The sequence below is a fragment of the Lytechinus variegatus genome, chromosome 10 (genome assembly GCF_018143015.1).
Source record: "Lytechinus variegatus isolate NC3 chromosome 10, Lvar_3.0, whole genome shotgun sequence".
Taxonomy (NCBI): domain Eukaryota; kingdom Metazoa; phylum Echinodermata; class Echinoidea; order Temnopleuroida; family Toxopneustidae; genus Lytechinus; species Lytechinus variegatus.
Window position 1 is genome coordinate 33344670 of NC_054749.1, and position 25295 is coordinate 33369964.

The 25295-nt window shown below is 33.1% G+C and overlaps 1 protein-coding gene across 2 annotated transcripts in view; it reads right to left on the bottom strand.

Moving 5' to 3' along the window:
- Positions 1-4114: 4114 nt before the first annotated feature.
- LOC121422483 (uncharacterized WD repeat-containing protein alr2800-like) overlaps positions 4115-25295 on the bottom strand; it is a 44117-nt gene continuing 22936 nt past the window's right edge. For both annotated transcript variants that reach the window (XM_041617556.1, XM_041617557.1), the window contains exon 9: positions 4115-4730. The gene's annotated coding sequence lies outside the window, so the exon portion shown is untranslated. The remainder of the gene's footprint in view (positions 4731-25295) is intronic.

A 25295-nucleotide genomic window follows, 5' to 3' on the forward strand; every position in this document is an offset into this window, starting at 1 on the left:
AAACAAACGTGCGTCGCGTTGCTCTAATCAATGATGGACTCAATTTTAAATATTATTCTTAATTCATCATTTTATGATGGCAACATCAGGCACAAAGAACAATTAAAAAAATAGTCTTTGTATCAATAGTAAATCATCAAGATTTATTTAAGCTGTGTGCTTATTGGATTCTGATTTTATGACGGTAAGAGAACTACACAGTGCTTTTATTGCGTAACACGATTACACAACTGTTTTCCTACAAAGCAAAACACCGTGACTATTTTCATTTTTTTAAAACTTCAATGATAAGGAAGGTGATTTCTCCTGGGGGCCATTTAATAAGGTTTTCGTAAGTTATGATCGACTTTAAGAACGACTGGTGGTCCTTCCTTGTGGTAAATGATGTTTATTGGTGATTACTTAGCATGTAAGCAACGTTCACCAGTCGTTCTTTAAGTCGCTCTTAGCTTACGAACAGCTTTATGAAACACCCAACAGGTTCACTTCTTTGCAAAACAAGTAAAATATAAAATCATGATGTATGATTTTGTAATTTTGTTACTCGTAGATATTCAAACCCTTGCTTACAAGAATTTGTGGACAAACGTTTTTGTTTCATTCACATCTTTCAAAGAAGACTTTGAATTGAAGGGTTCATCGGCACCCCAATAATTGTAAGACTTATCACAGATGCCAATCAGATCGTGTAAAACATCCATAACAAGAACTCATTCAACAGGAGCATGGTGGCAAGTCATAGACCTAAGTCGGAGTGGGGCCATGGGGGAAACATGCCAAGTATCAATACTGGAATATTAACATCCAGGTTAGAAGCATCGAAATATAGTTCTCCACGAAATTGCAGTCGGCTAATAGTTTGGTGAATTCAACGGCGTAAGGTGGTCTCATGTGCTTCAGACAGTCGTCGTGTGCTCGAATTCGAGCCATGTCCAAGGGAGGCGCCAGCATGAGCCAAAAATGTTTAGGGGGCCACAAAGTCATGGCGTATGCCCCCATATCTGTATGCCGGTGGGGCCAGCACATTTTGATATATAGGGCTGGGGGAAGGCGACCATTATTCTCAATTGAATCACAGGGGTTAAAGGGAATTACACGACCGATACCTCTCTTTTTTATGCTCTTCTCTCTACCTCCCCCTCATGTTTTTCTTTCTCATTTCACCACTGGCAAAGGAGGCAACGTTGTATATTTTTGAAGCCCAAAAAAAAATGCTTTTACTCCTGAAGACTAGGATAATGTCGGACAAGACATTCATGCCGATCTATGAATAGGCCTATATATCCCAGTACATACATTTAAAAAAAAAAATTGTTAACACAATCATTTACACCAAAGTAACACCACAGGGGGTGGTCTACTATGTGCACTGAGCATGCCGAGTCAGTGTTATACCATTGAAACTACCCGTATTTAATCAACACCAGTACAGCATCAAAATATCAACAACTGCATTGTAAATTTTACACAGAAGTTTTACATTGTTTTCTTTGATGTTGATCTGGTTTTCTATTGACACTGCACTGTAAAAACTGCAGTGTTAAAATTGACATCAATTAGTGTTAATAGAGGACCACACCCTGAGGTGTTAAAATTACACCCTAGAGATTAAAAGAAACACCAAAGAGTGTAAATGTAACAAAAGGTGTTGTAATAACACCTATAGGTGTAAAACTAACACCACCAATTTAACACCGGTGTAAAATAACTGGTGTGGTCCTCTATGTACACCGGTTAACATCAGTTTTTGCTGTGTGGTTTGTATTATATTTAATACAACACTGTTTTTTTTGAAGTGCAAAAGGCATTGTGTGACAGGAAATTTAATTTATCCAAACTCATCACTTCCCAATACTCTAACTAAAAAAACACACAAACAAAGATGTCACGTTTAAAACGAATGGAATGAAATTTAATTCACACACAATAGAAATTACTTATATATAATTATTTACATAGGACGGATATATGGAATTAGAAATTGTAATAGATTCAACATTTATAAGATTTGACAAACACAAAATAATGTCAACTTCTGATGAAACAGAAGGTACATAGGCATACTGAAGATTTCAATTTCAACATGCAAATATATAAATATAGGAAAGATGCCAGAGTAAGAAATAAAACAAAGACAAAATGATTACATGAAAATAAGAAGAAAAATAAGAGAAGATAAATAGAAAGGAGCAGAAAAAGAAGAGAACTCCAAAGACATTTATTTACTTTATAAGCAATAAAAAAACCAGTCAATATGTAGTGTTGAATACAAACTTGCTCACTTTTAAAATCACATCAAATTGGTATAAAATGATTTCAGATACCAGCAGTGAAATCTGAAAGATAACATTTCTGTATTCGATTTTGGTGGAGTTTAGGCAAGTAATTGGGTACAACTCCAAAAGATTCCAATACAATTTGTTCTGTTTTCTTTGATTTTGTGACTCTCTCTTTTCGTATTGAGATTTTACACAGCAAAAACTGTGGTGTTAACCGGTGTACATAGAGGACCACACCAGTTATTTTACACCGGTGTTAAATTGGTGGTGTTAGTTTTACACCTATAGGTGTTATTACAACACCTTTGGTTGTTACATTTACACTCTTTGGTGTTATGTTCAATCTTTAGGGTGTAATTTTAACAACTCAGGGTGTGGTCCTCTATTAACACCAATTGGTATCAGTTTTAAAACCAGTTTTTAGAGTGTATGAGGATATAAAAAAGAATATCAACAATAAAGATGGTCCTCGAACAATTGATGAAAGCTTGAAGTTGGCCATGAGGTAAAAGAAAGTCTGGAAAGCGCTGATCTTAATAATACCATATGATTTCTTTCTTCATAGGGTTTGAAAATCTTCATCACTTCTTATGATTATAATCTGCCATCTCTATAGAGAGAGCACCAAAGAAAATTGTGAGTCATAAATAAGCACACAATTTCATTAGCATGAAATTTGACATGAAGGAGCTACTAGTGCGAAATAGGATTTGTTTACAAGATAAAATACTATTTCTACCTGAACAAACTTTAAGAATAATCAGTGAGAGAAAAAGCAAGCAATTTTTTTGCATGGGGAACTATTAGGAAGTCTTACAGTACTACTAGGATACCACAGCTGGTATTAATAAAAAGTTTTATACCATCATGAAAATGAAATAAACAATTATGAACTCCACAAAACAGGGACAAATATAATCGAGAAATTCATTAAAATATGAAAAGATATTTATGAATACAAGGTATAGGCAAAAAGTTAAAATCAACTACGAATGGAGCATGAAAAGTCACATTTCTTCATTCCAGTAATTCGTTAGATCAACTGGCAGTTAAACGGTAGTCATGGGTATAAATTTCAACAAGAGATTTTACCACTGTCTTTGGTATAATTTCTGTTTACAACACAGCAATACTTATATTGCTCAACAAAATTTTAAAGTGTGAAGCACTTGAATGGTGGGTGAAACAATTTAGATGCTGGCAATAAGAAACCTATTCAAACACTGATTATAGGTGCTAATCTCTGAAAGACAAGTATATTTAGGTTTTCAATGTGAATGCAGTCAGCTGTTTATCTCAGACAAACAATCATATCAAGCAAACACATCCCTGGATTCTTTGTTTGAAATTGAACAAATCGCTGAGGTGAAGTCAGGAGAAGTAAAGTTTGATTAATACAAAATTTAATTATTGAATTCCACTGCATTACATGTTACTGATCAATACAGAGTGCCATTTATGTTTTTTCACTCCCAAGTAATTCAAAAATTCAAACAGAAAGCATTTCTAAGGGACCCCGCGAACAGTTGGTGAAGCTTCCAAAGATTTAAGCGCACATTTTGTACACTTTTGTTGCAAAAAATATGAATGGTGGACTTTTGAATTTTGGATATTTGCCTCCTTGCAACATTTTCATAAAACCTTTGTCAGCCCCATGAAAATGAGGCTTAATAAGAATGGTGCCATACCAACTATATCCATTCTGTTTCTGACTGCATACATTCTATATTCACTTTAGTGTGGTTCTTGATAGTGCTGCTTAAAAAAATATGGTTCATTTTTCAAATATGTGTGGCAGTTTAGATGAAAACCCACAATAAATAATGCAATTCAAGGTGAAATAGTCTTACAACACAAATAATATTATCATTATGCTGCAATGTGCAGTGCATTTCATATTATCATATTACATACTCTATATGCACTTCCATAGGACTTTGGATGATATTACTCTGGCTTCATCCCAGTAGCCTTTCACTGTACATAAGCATGTTAAGGAATTTATTCCTGCCAGGAGCCCATTTACCTCATAATGGTCAAGTTTGGCAAATGTAGATTGTCTTGCCAAAGGACATTTCAGCAGGGATTTCAAATTTGAAATTAATTTTAAAATACCGTTCCAAGAAAAATTAATTGTTCACTCAGGAATGAGTTACACCAAAAACAATATAAAAATATTTAACAAAGCTAATCACATTGCGTGCAGTGATATCCTAGAGTTTTTGGATTAAAAGATTGGTTATGCTCTTCCAAACTACATAAATTCACTTGAATTCTTTTTTAGCTGACGTTATAGTGGATTTTAGGATGAGTCGTTACATAATAAACACACTTATCACAGGCTAGGTTCATGCAATCTTGTAGAGATATTCTCACCAAACTTGAATTAAAATGATTGTTCTTACACCATACAGATTACAAATGAGATCCTCCTCTCCATATACTGTACATCTACAGAAATGAAATATAAACAAACACAGCAAAAAGGTCAATAATCAAGTTGTGCAACAAAAGTTACAAAAAAGGTTGTACATAAATGTTGCAATAAAAGTCTAGCAACACATGTCTACCAAGTCAATTAGATAATGAAGCAATGACGTAGTAATTTTGTACAACCCACTAATTACAAAGAAAACCTTCATATTTCCAATGATGTCTGAATTCTTTCTTTTGTATTATTGCTGATCATCATGAAAACCACCCACATCGTATGTGGGCTTTCAAAATGAATAAAAACTATTTGTTCTTCAGGGCATGGAATAGTTATCAATTCATTCTATATCACCCAGACAAGCTTGTAACATTAAAAGTAAATTCAAATGACTTGTGTTATGTATGAGTAACAGTGATCTGTAGAAAACTACCTACTCATAGAGTGGGCTATCTTGAATGATTCATATGTTATTTGTTCAGCTCTGAGGATCAAATAACACATTTGACAAGCCCATGATGATATTAGAGAAAATTACAGATTCCAGCGCCACCGTGGACTCTGGCCAATATTTTAGAGTGGCGTTTTACTAAATATTGATTGTGCCAAGGCAAGGATTCATTTCATTTCTATACAGTTGTATATTTGTAGGGGAAGTCCACCTCAATAAATGTGGATAAATGTAGAGAAAAATAAAACAAGCATAAAGATAAAAAATTCATCAGAATTGGATGTAAAATAATAAAGTTTGTGAAATATTGTTTCTGTTAATTTTAGTTATGTGGCTATTTGGACTACATAGCAGATACATAATGAGAGGAATTATCTTGTCACACACTCACTATTTCTTTTTGCATTTCATTGTGAAATATAGAAAATTTCAATTCTTGCGGATTTGAAAATAAGGAAACATCTTTATTGAATCATAAAAGGTTACAGCGATGGCAATCCCACAAATTTGAAGAGGAATCCATACTTTTCACTTTATAATGAGGAAAAATTAAGATATTTCACTTCCTATATCAAAATGTTAGATTATAAAGGTAGACTTCAAATCAATTCAAAAATTTGATAACAAAATAATCAATAGACATGTAAAATGTGTTATAAAAACAAACAAAAACAATTTAAGACAAAAGATATGCAGCGTATTTGATTGGCAAAAGGTTTATGCGAAAAGACGGCTTGTATGAAATACATCAATGAGATAAATTATAAAAATGTTGTTAATGAAATGGAAACAACCACTAATAACAAAACATCAAATATACGGGGAAGCTCCTCACAAATGTCACAAAAACAAAAGTTTAAAAATCCATCACTCTCTTGATTCTTTTATTTATATTTTCATCAAACTATCACCGATATTTTAATCTGAATTGTCTACTTTTATCAAAACTGACTTATCGCCATGGTGAACTTTCCCTTGAAGGAGAAAGAAGTTATATGAGACTGGATTGGGGGTCAGACAAGCAGTCTGATGAACCAGTAGAAATTTCAAAGGGGTAGGTCAAGGCAAAGAGTACCTGGATGATAAAAACTTGCATAAATTAGAATATGCCCTCAATTATTTGTCTCTGTATACATACAGATCAGACAGGCTGTCAATTTGTGCTGTTTGTATTTGACCTTCAGGGGATGTATGTAAAATTAGGTGGAAATACATCCCTCTTACTTGTCAATGGGAAAATAGGCATTAATTCCTTTGAGAAAATGTTTTTGTTAAACTTTCTGAAAAATAAATGATACTGCCCTTAATGTTATTATGCTCTGAAATATGACTTGAATCTAATCTTTTTGAGAATAACTAAATAAATCAAGATTAAAATTGGTCAGAAAATTTGACTTTAATATGAAATAATTACACCTGTTACAAAATATCTTGATAATTTTTTAAACAATATATTTAGCATTCCTTTGGCAAGTATACATGCACTTTACACATGTGAATTTCATAGTTCTTTTATGAATATAGAGCAAGGATTTTATTCCATGGCATAAAGTTGATCATAAAAACAATGCTGGTGATAAAATGACAGGTTTTTGATGAAAAATACAGCAGTGGTGCACTAATGACTCCATATTTTGACAGGTTAAAGTAAGTGAAGCAAGTAAATAAAAATAAATCTAAATTATTGATTTGGGGAATATTTTAGAAATAAAAAAAATCAATTTAGTCAGAAATTAAAGGAAATACAGATGTTGAAATAATACAATGGAAATTAAAAATGTGGGGGGTCAAAATTATGTGATTGGGGGCCGGCAGCTGGGAAAGTCATGAGCACCAATACTGATGGTAATGAAACTTATATGAAATAAATAATTAGAATATGGTTTAAACAATATCCACATCAAATATCTGTAGGTTTAAAGGTAGTGAAAAAAATGTTTAAAAAATCAAACACCTGCATGTAGAAGGCAACAGTACATGTACATTTGTCTGTGGCATAGACCTGACTGACAATAACAAAATGAAGGAGTGAAAGATAGAAATGGAAAAAAAATAGGCACCTAGAGTGCGTAGGAGTTAATCACTATTGTAAAGAGGTCAGTAACAACACAAGTTTTTCCAGGGGCTGAAAACCCAGAACGCCAGGGTTTGCATTCGTTTAATAAATAAAATATACAAAAGGTTTTTTCTTCCCTTAAAAAAATGACTTGATCATCGTGTTTGTAATGATGAAGTCTGGTGCAAATACTGGCTGAATCTATTCCTTTGTTGCATTTTGAAGTCTGCTTGATGTTGAACATAGATTCTATACATTACGACCCTACTAAAGAACGCTGATAGTTGTCTTTCTCATAAGATTTTAAAGAATAATCAATCAAGCTCCCTTTCAATGGAAAGAGATTATTCATATAAACACAAAGAGTACTGATAAACCCAAAGCAGTAAGATAATTTTCTTTACTTTCTTTTGTCTGCAAGCATCTTGTAATACTGAAAACTGTGGGAACGCACTTTCCAGGAATGTCTAATAAAAAGAACCTTAAAATCACCAAGAGTCTATATTTTTTTTGTCTGCAAGCAACTTGTAATTTTGATAATTGTATGTACATAATACTTTCTAGAGAAGCCTGTAAAATGGAACCTGAAAATCACGAGTAAACCATTAAAAACTATGCCTCTATAAATTGCCATAGTCTGCTTTCTTGGACCATTATTTCCGGGGGTCAACTCTGGTTGACCAACTCTTGACTACATCTGACTAAACTCTAAGGCCCGTATTCTGAAGTCGGGTTTAACTTAAACTCAGGTTTAAAGTCGTGGTTTAAGTATGGGAGGCCAAAAGTCTCAACATTTTTATTAAGTTGTATGTTTCTTATGTTTACTGTGCTCTTTCCTGATTCATTGATGGTGAAAACAATCATCTATTTATAGTTCCTAGACAATTATGAATGATTTGAGAGCCAAATGAGCTGAAGTATGATATCTCTACTGTTAGTGATTTATGTAACAATTGGCTTTCCATACTTAAACCACAACTTTAAACCTGAGTCTAATATTCCCGCACCCATTAGAAGATTCAATAACTGGAGCAAGTACACTTTTGATCTGCTGGGGTTTTTCATGAAGTTGTAATTTGTCATCAAAATCAAACTAAAACTCAAATCAATAATAAAACATATACCTGGGGCCCATTGCAGAAAGAGTTTTGTTTAAACGCAAGTCAAAAAATCAATCGCAAGTCCCAAATGCGCGCTGTTGATTGGTTGAAAATCAAGTTGCGCATGTTTTTTAGAGTTACAATTGATTGCAACTCTTTCTGCAACAGGCCCCAGTACTGCTTACAACATAGGAGCAACATCTACTCCAGTCATATTCTGGCTTGCTAGCACACAATACATGCACTTTCTCCACTCCCTAGCCTTGGGAGCAGTCCAAGATGACTTTCTGAACTAAGTCAATTGCAAGGGATGCTACAATAGTTTTCACTTTGTAGCGGGAACCCATCCAACATCTACATGTATACATGTGGTGAGTGGCTATTGTGAATTGATGCCTTGCCAAAGGATACCATCAAGGTTGCAACATGATTTGAACTCACAATGCTCTGATTACACGACGTGTATTCAGACCAACCTGATCACCGGAATACCTGTAAATTTGTGAGAACCATTGTCTGTATTCATACCGACTGAACACACCCTTTCAAACTGGTAAAATATACCTCGTATTTTATGATCGGGGTAGATCGTATTTTATGATCGGGGTAGATCAGGGTAATTCTCCTAATCAGAGAATACCTAGTATTTTCAAATTTTGAGGCAGTCTGAATAAGCCTTTTGATCTCTTCAAAGATGAAGATGCTGGTTGAGCATCAGGGACAAACAAGTTCAGAACATGTTGAGGATATAAGTTAAGAGTTATTGGTTAGGTCTGAGGTTAGGTATGGCTTACTGTGCTGATTTCTTATGGAAGGCTGGAGCAAATGTCATGGAAAGTTTATTATTTCCTCACTTCGAATAATTTGTATGCAATTCTGAGCTGCTTTCACAATAATACATTCATTCTATTTAAATCAATATGATTTGGAGTGATTCAGAGCTACCAAGTCTCACGCATTATGCGTGAGACTCAAGCATTTTGGACTCTTGTTCATCCCCTCAAATCTCTGTCTCACGCAACTATCACAGCCTGTCCCCATAGACATTGTACACAATGTCTGTGATCTCACTCAGATTCACAGAAAATCTCACGCATAGCTGGTCTTTGAACTTGGCATCTCTGAGTGACTGGTGCTGGTGAGTGGTAATAGTATTGGAAGCAAAATTATGATTGCCCAAACTAGCATAAAACCCTAGTTTAAGTGTGTAAAAATGATCCAAATGATATTAATCATAGCAGAACACTAATATGACATTTATCCCAGGACCAACTTCATTATTCAATTTGGTGCTGTGTAGATGAAGAAATTAGCCTATGAATTAGCCCAACATCAACATCAAAAGATTATTCACCTATTGACTTCAACTACTGTTGAACATGATTTTGGTCTTGGTGTTAATGCTGGGTACAACAGACATCAACCATATTATCAACCAACTTTTAAAAAAAGGGAGGTGTTTCTCAATACCACATTTTATCCTTCATAAAGCAAAATATATTTTTTTTTGGTTGCTCAGTTAAAGGTAAAAGAAAGTAGTTGCATCAAACAATTATTTCATGGGAAAGTCTTTTAAGTCAATGTTAACTGCCACCATATTATTATAGATTAAGATCTGGTATATTGAAATATAGTAATCTTTGTGAAATTATGAAATCTTAGAAACCAATAATCACTAACATAAAATGGCATATGTGGGACAATGTATTAATACTGCTTGAAAAAATACCAGACATAACTGACATTTTATGGAATTCCATGCTTATTTTGCTAATTTCTCAGCAATTACATAATTTTCCAGAGCTTTTTTGGCACATATTTTTTTATACATACATTACATAAAAACACTTGGGTGGTCATTTGAAAGGATTCTGTTCATTAAGCAGCAGAATTTAAACACCAGACAACACACAACACCATACATGAAATCACCCATATGTTCAGTAACACCTCATATATTTTAATTTTGTCCTCCAAGAATAGGATAATCCTTTATTTCCTCAATTTAAAACATCTGCTCCCCTAGGTAAGTATAACCTTTACACTCTTATCGAATTGACTTTGCAGTTGGTTTTCTTAGGTAAATATTAGTCAAACTAGAAACAAAGAATTGATAGGTGGATTAGCATTGTGCATTTGGGATATTATGGGAATAAAACAGATGTCATATAGCACTTTGCCCAAATCTTTCATTGACTGTGAATTAAAAAGCATTGCATGCACATCTCCACTCTTTGTGGGGTAATAAATCAGGTACACCATCTCCACTCACTGTGGAACAAAAAAAAATCACATTTTGTGCACTTTCTCAATTTCTTGAAGAGTGAGTTACATTTTGGGTCCCATCTATGCTATTATGGAGTTAGTTTTTTGCACCATCTCCAGTCACTGTTGACAATGTTACATTTTGCGAGTCATTTCTACTCCCAGTTATCCATCATCTTAATCACACTCTGCACAAAATATCACACTGAACAGACCAAAAAGAAAATATTTTCATTTTCAGGAGCTACTTTTTACAACTTACAGCCTAAACCGGCAACATTGGAAGAACACACTGCAATAAATGAGGATTTCCGGGGCTCCTTTTTTTTTTTTTAGTTTTCAGGGTTCTTTTAAGCATTTTGGGGGCTAACTCCCCCCCCCCCAGTCCCAGTGTTATTTTCCCCCTGATACTGAGTGTGTGATGTCTCGAGGTTCAACATTATAAGGACCATCTTCTTTAGATGTAGAACTATCTCCACTTCCTTTGTAGAATAGGAAGTATAGTATCAAACTGTATGAACCATCTTATTAGATGTGGAAATGTGGAATGCATAAATTTGTGGCCAAATTTGTGGAGGATATCACATAACATTGTGTTAAGATGTTGGCTAAATCCCTGTGAAGAACATGGACTACATACATGTAACTTTGTATGAACTATGAACCATCTTCATTAGATGTGGAATCTATCAATTTTATGAACCATCTCCACTCCCTGTGGAAAACATCACATTGTGTACATGTCTCCAGACTCACTATGGAGCAAATGTATAAATGTGGAGTGTATCAATTTGAGGTGAAAAATATTACACTGTGTACAAAGTAAATAAAACATATACATGTCACATTGTATGAAGAAAATACGAACCGTTTTCTTTTAAGAAGTGGAATATATCTGCCAATGACACTACATTGTGTGCATTTATATGCATCATCTCCATTGTCTGTGGAGTGTATACAGAGAAGAGAAGCAGAGAGACCTCACAGACAAAATCAAAACAAACAATTTGGGATTCCTTTCTTCAGATTACTATAAAATCTTTCTTGAAATTTGAAACGTTAAAATAAATATCATGCAATCATGAATAGTATTAGTATAGATTCTGATATGCAGCCAATCTAACAGTGCAAACATATTTGCTCAAGAAACTTATAGGAATGTCATCAGAATGTCAAAAAAATCTACCTCAATGAAATTCAATATCATAACTACATGGAGGAAGTAAATACAGAATGTTTTAATAAAATAATGCACTTGGACATATTATATCAATCGAAGAAGGGTAATATGTGTCACATGTAAATATAACATCCCCTACTTTACAGAAGATGAACATATGTTTTAATTCATTCATTCAAAAACCTGAAAATATAGAAAACTCATATATCTTAAGTTGGGGTTTATTATATATTTCAATGATGATTAAAAACAACTCCAATACCCACACATACAGCAATGAAGCACTGCCAGAAAACCAGCATTAATCTGAAGTTATGTCTAGAACTACAGGGAATTATTTGGTTCAAAGAGGTTAGAATGCACACCGTTTTGAAATCATCATTTTTTTATATATTCATTTATTTGTTGGGGGGGTGATAAAATTTCAGTAATTTATTGCATTTTGATGATTTTGTTGTATGTGAAAGCACCTGATGATCTACAATTCACGAGTGTAAAAGAAAAGATATCTATAAACAGAAAATGATACCAACTACAATAAAGATAGATTTTAATGAGGGAAACTTAAGATAGAGATAAGACTTGAAAAAAAAAAATGTTCCAACATCCAACTGACTGTGAAAAGCAAAAAAAGGTCATTATTTTCTTTTGTTCTTTTTTTTAACATACAAATACAATGTTTTGAGAGAAAACATCAGAATTAGGAGAAAAAAATTGTTCAAATTTGCATTCAATAGCTTAAAAACCCCAAATTTAAGGTGTTTTTTCATGTTTGACTGCATACAGAAATCATTCCATGTGTGATGTTTTTTTAGTGCAGCAGAGCAACCAAGGTTTTTAATAAAAAAAAGAAGAAAAGGGACCAACTTAAAAAAAAATAACATTGCGGTTTTGGGCTCAACTTTCCGGTTATCTTATCTTATGGGCATATAATGAGGGCACTCAACATACCAATTTATATGAAATTCAACCCACAAAAGTAATTTCAAATATCATTAAAATGAGAGTAATGAATCATTACTCCTTCATGAATTTGACCAAAAATGTCTAATTCAGAAAAGATTCATTGAATAAATTGAATTACCAACTCCTTCATCAATTTGACCAAAACATTCTATTCAGGAAAACAGGCACTGAATGAATTACGCACATGTATAGTAAAAGAAGAAATAGACTTCCAGTCCTAAGATAACAAATTAGTCAATTCAAATCAATGCTATATTTGCTAGAAAACTTGTCCTTTCCACTGGTCAAAAAAAGATATTGTTCCTAATAATATCAACGATTAAATCAGCCTTGAAATAAATCTGGACCTAAAGGAGTAGGGGAAATCCCCAGTTTAGTAGTCAATTGCTTTAATACAAACCACAACTTACAGGGTCTACAAAACATTTCTCCTCAACTGCCGCAAAGGTATTTTGGGCTATGAAAAACTAGACAAACTAACGTCATGTATATTACAAATTGCCTATAATTACTTTTTATCCACTAATTGCCGATTTGAAATTTGTTTAGACAATATAGTGATCACTGATCAACCTTGTTTTTTAAAACAAATTGCTTTCAATAGTAACCATCCTAATTTCCTATTTTCTGCTTTGACAAAAGCATTTTATTCCCTAAAATGCTTTGACAAAAGCATTTTATTCCCTAAAATTATATCCCATGGCGAAAAAGAGCTCATTAATACTTTAGAAAATTTCAGAAAAAATTGTTTGAAATGACATATTCACGACATCTGTAGACACCCCCAGGTGCATGTCAAGGCCTTTTTTCAGAGGGGGAGTGTGGAGGCCCTGATTACTGACAAATATCAGACATTCCATGCAATTTTTTTAATCATTAAAAGAAAAGGTTACAATTAAAGGTAAATGCTGGTTTTGGTAACAATATCAAAATGAGTTCGAACAGAATCCAATGAAATGACCACAAAGTGTCTGTTTGAATAAATAAAACGTATGTGCCAAAGGTTTCTGGAAGAAATTGTGTAATTGCTGAGAAGTCAGCAAATAAGCACAGGATTCGGGTAGAGCGTCGGGCCCGACATTCGAAGCAATAATTTTATATAATAATTATACTGTCCCACGTGCGCTTATCTGTGTTGGGGATCTCCAGTCTGAACATTTTTCAGCGTAGATTTCAAGATTTCACAAAGTTCAGTTTATGTAACTGTACCAAATCTAGATCCTCGATGATATACTGACAATTAAGCCTTGTTTTACAGACTTTCTCATGAAATCAGTGTTTACTGCAACTACTGGAATTTCTCTTTAATGATGCGAGCGCGAAGTGCAAGCCTTTTTTTTAGATTTAGACTTCAAAATGGACATTCCATGCAGTTTTTGTACTGAGAAAAATAAAAGATAACAATCTATGATGCAAGCGCGAAGCGCGAGCCTTTATTTTTTTAAGATTTGAAATCAGACATTTCATGCATTTTTTTTTCAATGATGGAAAGAAACTGTAACAATGAATAACAAGAGCGCAAAGCGCGAGCTTATAATTGTTGATATTTTGACTTGAAAACTACCGGTAATACATTTTTACACGTTTTTATATAAAGAACAAACTCATAGTCCGCGTATGTAATTATACAAACTGTGTATCTCAATAAAAACATAATTCGAACACACACCCGACAGTTATCGTCTTTCCTCTTTCTCCCTTTTCTTTTCCTTTCACCTCTTTTCTTCATTCTCCCTCAACAGCAGCGCAGATTTACCAATGATATCCACACCACCCGCACCCCTCTCCCTTTATCGACAGCCCTGGACACCCAACATGTCTACATACATGCAGGCATTATCAATCAGCTAAAAAAAAAACAAAGCCAAATGACAGAATTTGTTTTTCACAATTCAGGATCACGCACGTGTACATGTAAATAACTATTTTGATGCAATAATTTCAGGATCGTGATCTCTATTTCTTATTATTTCCATATACTGCACATCATTCCTTCTGTACGGGAAGGCGGGGTAAGTTGAGCATAGGGGCAAGTTGAGCCACCAGCCCCAGGCCAATAATGAATGAGTCAGACATTGTGGTGGTGTCATGTATTGATGACCCATAGCATAACCCCTAACCCCACCACATTGTTTTCCACTTTGAAACAAAAAGTAGTTTTTTTAGAGGGAAAAGTATGAATTTCAGCCAAAAAAGTAAAAAAGAGTGTGAAATGGATAAGTGCTTTATACACATACACGTCTTTAAATATAGTAAAGACATGATAACAACATTGTTAGTCCAGGTATGGATCTTCATTCTTGTCATAGTCTTTTAAATGATGGATGCATAATAAATGTGTGGATACAAAATTATCGCACTAAGTTCGGACTGGGGTAAGTTGAGCCAAACAGCATGGGGCAAGTTGAGCCATGGTAATTCTTATGGTAATGTATCTTAAAAAACAAACAAACCATAAAAATCGATTGAAATGCAGGCTGAAAGGAGCAAATTTACATGACTGCTCTTTTCCTTTTAAAGGATGTTAGTATTTATAGAGAATTAGCAAGTGAAAAGACTTTAAACAAAAAATTGACATGCTGGTTCTCCCCCCATACATTTTGTACGTAGTTTTTGTGGCTCAACTTACCCCAGACGGTGGCACAACTTACCCCATATATGGGGCAAGTTGAGCCATTTGACATCGTTTTTTTCAAAGGTCACGATGACTTTCAGTGTGGGGGTAGAGTGTTATATGTAAGTGAAAAACATTTCCCAAGAATCAAATTTAAAGGCAAGGTACTTATTTCTACAATAGTACTAGTCATATCAATTCTAACATGCAAAATGCAAAAAGTGTCACAACTTACCCCGCCTTCCCCTACTGAGCGAAAAACAACATAAATAAAGCAAAAGTAGCCCTTGGGCATGGGATATTTATAGAGCAGTCTACGAGATTATTATGTTACCTTGCATTCTATTTCTATATCAAGGCCTATAATTGGTAAATATCAATGTCAACTCTAGAGAACCACTGGGCGTTCAATGATCACGTGGGCTGCTGATTTTTTTCCACAAACAAATAGTTAAAGGGGAAGTTCACCCTGAAGAAAACTTTGTTGTAGAAATAGCAGAAAAAATAGTAAAAAATATTGGTGAAGGTTTGAGGAAAATCTGTTAAAGAGTAAGAAAGTTATTAGAGTTCATAATTTTGGATTTGTGACGTGATAAACGAGCAGCTGACCCATGTGTTATGGAATATAAAATGCATGAATTTCAAATTTTGTATGGTTCCCGATGACTGAATTTTGTTTTCTATTCATGATCGGGTGTGAAATGATTTGTCTATTGATATACAAAAGGTACAGTGAAAACCATTTTAAATTTTCTGAGAAAATGGCATTTCATTGATTTTTTACCATTCGCTACGTAGGAATGCTGCTCGCATATGATGTCACAAATCAAATAATTGAAATTCTAATAACTTTTTAATTGTTTGATGAATTTTTCTCAAAACTTCAGCAATATTTTTTATTATTTTTTCTGCTATTATTAAAATAAACTTATTGTCAGGGTGAACTTCCCCTTTAAAGAACCTTTCTCAAAATAAAGGTTTTCTTTACATCCTGCATTATCATTCTATATAAGCGTCAGTTTACCACTAATCTCTATGACCTAGAATTCTAGGGGAAATTTGATATGATGGTTTGTGTAGCGTTTGAAGTTCAAGTTTTACCTGACAAACAATTTAAAAACTAGCATATCAATGATGTGGAGTTCATCCGGTATCTCGCAAAGAAATTTAACACAATTTTTTTATTTCAGCTCAGTTGACACTGTAGTGAAATCTATTGGTGACATAAATTGAGGAAGCAGAATTGAAATTGATTAAGAAATGACATGTATAGAAGTTCTAAGCATTTTTTGTGATTTATGAATTAATTCCATACAAAATACCGGAAGCATAAATTTTCTAGTCAAAATTTCTAAATTCTCTGTAGAACCTTGGTGAACCTCATGTAGCTCTCAGATGGAACAAACAAATAATCAAAATCAATGAACAAATAAGTATTTTTTGTGAGTTTTTGAAAAATATGCATAAATTAGCATATTAAATAAGTTTCAAAATTCTGTGTCGAAATTTGGTTATCCTCATGTAGCTCTACCAGTGGATGAAAACAAAATTCAAAATTGGTCAACAAATAAAGAAGCATGTTTTGTGATTATGAATAAATTGCGCATAAATCAGTATAAAATTTTTTCTACTCAAAATTTCATAATTCCGTGTAGAAGTTTGGTTAACCTCATGAAGTTATACCAGATGGAAGAAAAAAATATCAAAATCGGTCAACATTTAAAGAAGAAGAAAAAGCATTTGAAGTAAATTTTCAAAAATACACAAATTAATTTCACATAAATTAGCATATTTAATAAGTTTCAAAATTCTGTGTAGAAGTTTTGAATCCCCACCTACTGCTCTCATAATAAGCAAACAGAATTGAAATCAGACTTGAAATGAAGAAGAAGCATTTTGAAATTCGGTCAACATATAAAGAGGTATTTTTGTGTGATTTATGAATTTCGTATAAATTAGCATATATAATTTTCTACTCAAAATTTAAAAATTTAAAAAAAATTTTGGTGAACCTCATGAAGCTCTACCAGATGGAAGGATAAAAATCAAAATCGGTTAACAAAAAAAGAAGAAGCATTTTATGTGAATCTTAAAAATATATAAATTTGTTTCGCATAAAGTAGCAGAAAATTTTTCTAGTTAAAATTTCAAAATTCTGTGAAGTTTGATGAACCCATAAAGCTCTAGAGATGGAAGCAAAACAATCAAAATCGGTCTACAAATAAAGGAGCATTTTTTGTGAATTTTGAAAAATGCGCATAAATTAGCATACTAAATGAGTTTCAAAATTCTGTGTTGAAATTTGGTGACCCTTATGTAGCTCTACCAGTAGATGAAAACAAAAAATTCAAAATTGGCTAACATATAAAAAAGAAGCATGTTTTGTGATTATGAGTAAATGTTGAATACCAGTAAATAAATTTCTACTAAAAATTTCAAAATTCTGTGTACAAGTTTGGTGAACCTCATGAAGATCTACCAGATGGAAGAAAAAAAATTAAATTGGACAACAATTAAAGAAGAAGCATTTTATGTGAATTTTTAAAAATACGCATAAATTAATTTCACATAAATTAGCATATTCAATGAGTTTCGAAACTCTGTGAGTCTGTGTAAATGTTTTGAATCCCCCACCTAATGCTATCATAAAAAGCAAACAGAATTGAAATCAGACTTGAAATGAAGAAGAAGCATTTTGAAATTCGGTAAACATACATGTATAAAGAAGAGGCATTTTCTGTGATTTATGAATTTTGCATAAATAAGCATAAATAATTTTCTACTCAAAATTTTAAAATTCTGTGTACAAGTTTGGTGAACCTCATGAAGTTCTACTAGATGGAAGAAAAAAAAATCAAAATGGTCAACAATCAAAGAAGAAAAAGCATTTTACAAGTATGTGAATTTTAAAAATATGCATAAATTAATTTTGCATACATGTAAATTAGTATACAAATTTTTCTAGTCAAAATTCTGTGTAAAATTTTGTTTGGAAGCAAAAAAAAAAAAAATCAAAATCGGTTAACAAATAAGCATCTTTGGTGAACTTTGAAAAATGTGCATAAATTAGCATATTTCATGAGCTTCAGAATTCTGTGTAGAAGTTTTGAATCCCCCACCTAATGCTATCATATCAAGCAAAGAGAATTGAAATCAGACTTGCAATGAAGAAGCACTTTGAAATATAAAGAGGCATTTTCTGTGATTTATGAATTTCCCATAAATTAGCATTTAAATAATTTTCTACCGGTAATTAAAATTTAAAAACTCTGGGTACAAGTTTGGTGAACCTTATAAAGCTCTACCAGATGTTAACAAAAAAATCAAAATCGGTCAACAAATAAAGTAGAAGTATAAGCATTTTTTGTGAATTTTGAAAAATGCATAAAATTAGCATATTTAATGAGTTTCAAAATTCTGTGTAGAAGTTTTGCACTTTGGGGAGCAAATTGACCCAAGTCTGCATGTATATACACTGCTTACATGCAAGCAATTCTTATTAATGCCCTCAATGATGTCATTATTCATATTTATGACACCTATATAGATCCTTGTCATTTGATTAGTTGCTTGATAATGATCCTTCAGTCCATTTTACAATGACGTCATCAACCGTGCAATTTTGGATCCATTCATCATGCAATTTTGGATCCATACAATTTTGTCCATTGCACGCGTGCACCGCTGCAGGCATGCACTACAAGTCAGGTGTTTGCAGTGCGCATGTTGTATGTACGCGACAATCAACTGACCAAGCATATTTTGCATCAAAATTGATAAATTACATATAAAAAATAATATATTTTTAGGTGTCATATAAACCAAATAATGAATGTTCTTTTCATCCTGCAAAATGCAAAATACTTCATTAAGTGAAAGATGAATGGAGCGTTTCATCTTTCACCTCATGAAGTATTCTGTCCATTGCACTCATAAACATTCATTATTTGTATAATATTGTTACTACTATTGCCTTGAAAACACTGGACTTATTCCACACTTCTGGACTATATGGTATGAGCCCTATGCATTGTACCATCAATTTATAAAGAACCATTCACTTCATTAAAAGTGCTTCTACCATTAACTTTTTACAAGTGGTCACTTCAAACCATTCAAATCTAAGTCACGTGTATAACCCTGAATAGGGAGAAGGTTAAAGGCATGTTCATACATAGCGTGACAAAGATCACCAGCAAAGAGCAGAAGTACAAAGTCAATGGGATATGATAAGGGACGAAGACTTGCATCTTCGTCCCACTAACAAATCATGACAATGAAAAACGGCCATATTTGACTATCGAAATTCTTTATTTTATGCTATCCTTGGGGTTTTCAAAAAGTCCTGAAATACTGTATTCCTAGTGTGTGTCACTGTTATGAGTAAAGGTTGAACTCCCTAACTTTCAAAGAAATAACCCAACATTACCAATTTTAATACTGGTGACTAATATCCTATAAACAAGAACTTTTATTTTGCAATGTACTGTGTGTTATTGCCTATCGAGAGTGCCACTATTTGTAAGCACTTGTATACAACATGAAGGTCATATAAAGTATCATGTTATGAGATATGATGAACACCAGTCTATATAATACACGATCAATCATCAGCTGTATCATGATCTAGTTCATGAATCTATAATTAGCATAGTACATTCCTGCATAGAGTTATCAAAACTGAGAGGGGGGGGTTGAACATGATGTATTATGTATCCTGCATCATAACAAAGACAAGCTATTCACAGCCAATGTCACCCCCCTCCCTCTTGTATCCCCTTAATCATCAAGCCATGACAAGACAAGGTAAGGGTCTATAGCGTTAAAAAAAACTACATTACTCAGTACCTACATGTACCTTGTCATTCCCCAGTGTCATTCTAATAATGTTTAACCAACTATAATTTAACTGAGGGTACTAAAGGATGGACCACAAAAAATCTAGATCCTTTGAAAACACAAATGAGAAAGGTAGATTCAAGTCACTGTCATTTACCATATTTCAACACAAGAGGGCACATGACATATGTTGCCAATGGATAGAGAAAGAGAGAATAGCAATTGATCATTCTAGCTCTATCTGAGATCTATTGTTCTTCTATTTTTTTTTAAGAAGGGAATTGGGGACGAATCAACGAAGACCGGATTACCAAGATATACTGTTATCTAAAAGTGGGATACAAAAGTACAAAGTGTTTCTTGCGAAAGTAAGAGGGGACTATTCAGCCTAAGTTGGGCTGGCAATATTACTGTTTCTCCCTTAGGGCGAACCTCGCGGCCAGTAAAAATAGTAATTGTCATTCCAAAGTCAGACAAATAATGCACTCTATTCTTTCTTGAAGCTTTATACAGATATTGGAAAGATAGGAAAACAGGAAAGAGATTAAGATAACATAAGAATATGAAGAAGGGGAAGAGGTGATGGTACTGTAGATATCAGTAATAACACATTTAACACCAATAGAGGGCTCTATAACCGTTCACAGCACAGACAAGTTACATCACACATGACATTACATTTTTTTGTTTTGATTTTCCTAGTTCGTCAGAGTTTGTTTCACTATCGCGAAGTATTTGATTGAGTACTACCTTTTTTTCTTCCTTTATTCTTTTTTGCCATTAAAAATAGAGAAAATGCATATTATTTGGAATAGCATACAGTACTATTTCAATAGAGGAGAAAAACTTATAAGCACTCTTTCGAAATATAGACAGTCTGACCTCTTTAATCCGGACACGTTGGGACCAGTAGGATTTATCTGTATCTGGGAGACCCAATATTTAAAACACGCAGCTGCCTCCCCTATAGTAGCTACACATAATATATTGTAGTGGGCACACACAGACAGTATTCACTGCAGTGTCAGTGCAAATTATGGCCGTTTTTTTACACCAATGAAATGGATTGGTTGCCAAAATTCTTGGATAATTTTTCTGCTGAAATTGAGGTATATATCGAGCATACCTCAAAAGAAAGAAAATGACTCAATGAAATCAAGTTTAAAAATTGGATCATTCCAGCGGGCACTGCAAGCCAAAAGCCAAATGACAGAATTTGTTTTTCACAATTCAGGATCACGCATGTGTACATGTAAATAACTATTTTCATGCAATAATTTCAGGATCGTGATCTCTATTTCTTATTATTTCCATATACTGCACATCATTCCTTCTGTAGGGGAAGGCGGGGTAAGTTGAGCATAGGGGCAAGTTGAGCCACCAGCCCCAGGCCAATAATGAATGAGTCAGACATTGTGGTGGTGTCATGTATTGATGACCCATAGCATAACCCCTAACCCCACCACATTGTTTTCAACTTTGAAACAAAAAGTAGTTTTTTTAAAGGGAAAGGTATGAATTTCAGCCAAAAAAGTAAAAAAGAGTGTGAAATGGATAAGTGCTTTATACACACACACGTCTTTAAATATAGTAAAGACATGATAACAACATTGTTAGTCCAGGTATGGATCTTCATTCTTGTCATAGTCTTTTATATGATGGATGCATAATAAATGTGTGGATACAAAATTATCGCACTAAGTTCGGACTGGGGTAAGTTGAGCCAAACAGCATGGGGCAAGTTGAGCCATGGTAATTCTTATGGTAATGTATCTTAAAAAACAAACAAACCATAAAAATCGATTGAAATGCAGGCTGAAAGGAGCAAATTTACATGACTGCTCTTTTCCTTTTAAAGGATGTTAGTATTTATAGAGAATTAGCAAGTGAAAAGACTTTAAACAAAAAATTGACATGCTGGTTCTCCCCCCATACATTTTGTACGTAGTTTTTGTGGCTCAACTTACCCCAGACGGTGGCACAACTTACCCCATATATGGGGCAAGTTGAGCCATTTGACATCGTTTTTTTCAAAGGTCGCGATGACTTTCAGTGTGGGGGTAGAGTGTTATATGTAAGTGAAAAACATTTCCCAAGAATCAAATTTAAAGGCAAGGTACTTATTTCTACAATAGTACTAGTCATATCAATTCTAACATGCAAAATGCAAAAAGTGTCACAACTTACCCCGCCTTCCCCTACTGAGCGAAAAACAACATAAATAAAGCAAAAGTAACCCTTGGGCATGGGATATTTATAGAGCAGTCTACGAGATTATTATGTTACCTTGCATTCTATTTCTATATCAAGGCCTATAATTGGTAAATATCAATGTCAACTCTAGAGAACCACTGGGCGTTCAATGATCACGTGGGCTGCTGATTTTTTCCACAAACAAATAGTTAAAGGGGAAGTTCACCCTGAAGAAAACTTTGTTGTAGAAATAGCAGAAAAAATAGTAAAAAATATTGGTGAAGGTTTGAGGAAAATCCGTTAAAGAGTAAGAAAGTTATTAGAGTTCATAATTTTGGATTTGTGACGTCATAAACGAGCAGCTGCCCCATGTGTTATGGAATATAAAATGCATGAATTTCAAATTTTGTATGGTTCCCGATGACTGAATTTTGTTTTCTATTCATGATCGGGTGTGAAATGATTTGTCTATTGATATACAAAAGGTACAGTGAAAACCATTTTAAATTTTCTGAGAAAATGGCATTTCATTGATTTTTTACCATTCGCTACGTAGGAATGCTGCTCGCATATGATGTCACAAATCAAATAATTGAAATTCTAATAACTTTTTAATTGTTTGATGAATTTTTCTCAAAACTTCAGCAATATTTTTTATTATTTTTTCTGCTATTATTAAAATAAACTTATTGTCAGGGTGAACTTCCCCTTTAAAGAACCTTTCTCAAAATAAAGGTTTTCTTTACATCCTGCATTATCATTCTATATAAGCGTCAGTTTACCACTAATCTCTATGACCTAGAATTCTAGGGGAAATTTGATATGATGGTTTGTGTAGCGTTTGAAGTTCAAGTTTTACCTGACAAACAATTTAAAAACTAGCATATCAATGATGTGGAGTTCATCCGGTATCTCGCAAAGAAATTTAACACAATTTTTTCATTTCAGCTCAGTTGACACTGTAGTGAAATCTATTAGTGACATAAATTGAGGAAGCAGAATTGAAATTGATTAAGAAATGACATGTATAGAAGTTCTAAGCATTTTTTGTGATTTATGAATTAATTCCATACAAAATACCGGAAGCATAAATTTTCTAGTCAAAATTTCTAAATTCTCTGTAGAACCTTGGTGAACCTCATGTAGCTCTCAGATGGAACAAACAAATAATCAAAATCAATGAACAAATAAATAAGTATTTTTTGTGAGTTTTTGAAAAATATGCATAAATTAGCATATTGAAAGTTTCAAAATTCTGTGTCGAAATTTGGTTATCCTCATGTAGCTCTACCAGTGGATGAAAACAAAATTCAAAATTGGTCAACAAATAAAGAAGCATGTTTTGTGATTATGAATAAATTGCGCATAAATCAGTATAAAATTTTTTCTACTCAAAATTTCATAATTCCGTGTAGAAGTTTGGTTAACCTCATGAAGTTCTACCAGATGGAAGAAAAAAATATCAAAATCGGTCAACATTTAAAGAAGAAGAAAAAGCATTTGAAGTAAATTTTCAAAAATACACAAATTAATTTCACATAAATTAGCATATTTAATAAGTTTCAAAATTCTGTGTAGAAGTTTTGAATCCCCACCTACTGCTCTCATAATAAGCAAACAGAATTGAAATCAGACTTGAAATGAAGAAGAAGCATTTTGAAATTCGGTCAACATATAAAGAGGTATTTTTGTGTGATTTATGAATTTCGTATAAATTAGCATATATAATTTTCTACTCAAAATTTACAAATTTAAAAAAAATTTTGGTGAACCTCATGAAGCTCTACCAGATGGAAGGATAAAAATCAAAATCGGTTAACAAAAAAAGAAGAAGCATTTTATGTGAATCTTAAAAATATATAAATTTGTTTCGCATAAAGTAGCAGAAAATTTTTTGAGTCAAAATTTCAAAATTCTGTGAAGTTTGATGAACCCATAAAGCTCTAGAGATGGAAGCAAAAAATCAAATCGGTCTACAAATAAAGGAGCATTTTTTGTGAATTTTGAAAAATGCGCATAAATTAGCATAATAAATGAGTTTCAAAATACTGTGTTGAAATTTGGTGACCCTTATGTAGCTCTACCAGTAGATGAAAACAAAAAATTCAAAATTGGCTAAAATATAAAAAAAAGCATGTTTTGTGATTATGAATAAATTGCGCATAAATCAGTATAAAATTTTTTCTACTCAAAATTTCATAATTCCGTGTAGAAGTTTGGTTAACCTCATGAAGTTCTACCAGATGGAAGAAAAAAATATCAAAATCGGTCAACATTTAAAGAAGAAGAAAAAGCATTTGAAGTAAATTTTCAAAAATACACAAATTAATTTCACATAAATTAGCATATTTAATAGGTTTCAAAATTCTGTGTAGAAGTTTTGAATCCCGACCTAATGCTCTCATAATAAGCAAACAGAATTGAAATCAGACTTGAAATGAAGAAGAAGCATTTTGAAATTCGGTCAACATATAAAGAGGTATTTTTGTGTGATTTATGAATTTCGTATAAATTAGCATATATAATTTTCTACTCAAAATTTAAAAATTTAAAAAAAGTTTGGTGAACCTCATGAAGCTCTACCAGATGGAAGAAAAAAAAATCTAAATCGGTTAACAAAAAAAGAAGAAGCATTTTATGTGAATCTTAAAAATATGTATAAATTTATTTCGCATAAATTAGCAGAAAATTTTTCTCGTAAAAATTTCAAAATTCTGTGAAGTTTGATGAACCCATAAAGCTCTAGAGATGGAAGCAAAACAATCAAAATCGGTCTACAAATAAAGGAGCATTTTTTGTGAATTTTGAAAAATGCGCATAAATTAGCATAATAAATTAGTTTCAAAATTCTGTGTTGAAATTTGGTGACCCTTATGTAGCTCTACCAGTAGATGAAAACAAAAAATTCAAAATTGGCTAAC